This window comes from Pyxicephalus adspersus, chromosome 5, assembly GCF_032062135.1.
Source record: "Pyxicephalus adspersus chromosome 5, UCB_Pads_2.0, whole genome shotgun sequence".
NCBI lineage: Eukaryota > Metazoa > Chordata > Amphibia > Anura > Pyxicephalidae > Pyxicephalus > Pyxicephalus adspersus.
The window spans coordinates 438,571-439,318 of record NC_092862.1 but is presented as its reverse complement, the minus strand read 5'-3'; positions in this window follow the sequence as shown (position 1 = coordinate 439,318).

The window sequence follows — 748 nt, the reverse complement described above, 5'->3', positions numbered from 1 at the left end:
GGAAATATTTTACCCACGTACATTGATGGCCGATCATTCCTTTGTCGCTGTACCGGCGGTCAGATTATTTCGGTAATGGGGTCATGTGACCGATATCTGTGCCGTCACTCTGCGCCTACTCATTCCTGAAAGCACCAATCAATCTCATCTCCCAATGGTCCCCGGTGACACATGAAAGCTACGAATCATTGCCACGTGTCTGCAGATCAGCGGCATCTTCCTGTGATGATCCAGAAACTTCCGCCATCGCTACGGCATGGGTTTGCATGATTGTGTGAATAATTGCCCCGATTTCACTAATCCTGTCATCAGCAGAAAGGTGGAGGGGGATTATCTGCATAACCGCAGTCATTAGGCTCCCAGAAACATTAAACGTCTCACTAATATTACAAAGAAGTCCACGTTAATCACTCACAAGGCTGCCGCGTGTTATTTTCCCTCTGATTTACATCGGCTGTTACCAAGCACACAGCGCATGAATAAACGTCGCATTCCCCGCCATGCGCAGGACACAGCGTGCATCACAGCCATGCAAGCTTTACGGGCTGTGTGATGTTTGTTAGTGTGAATGTCAGCAGCCTATAGACAAAATATTCCATTCATAGAGCGGAGAATATCTCCGGAGGTCTCGGCGTTGTGGCTGCATGGCGGAGCGCCATGTGTGCCGAGTGAAAAGTAAGGGAAACCATGGGAATATCAGATCACCAATAAGGGGGGGGGATATTTCAGCCATGGCACCATCGACCCG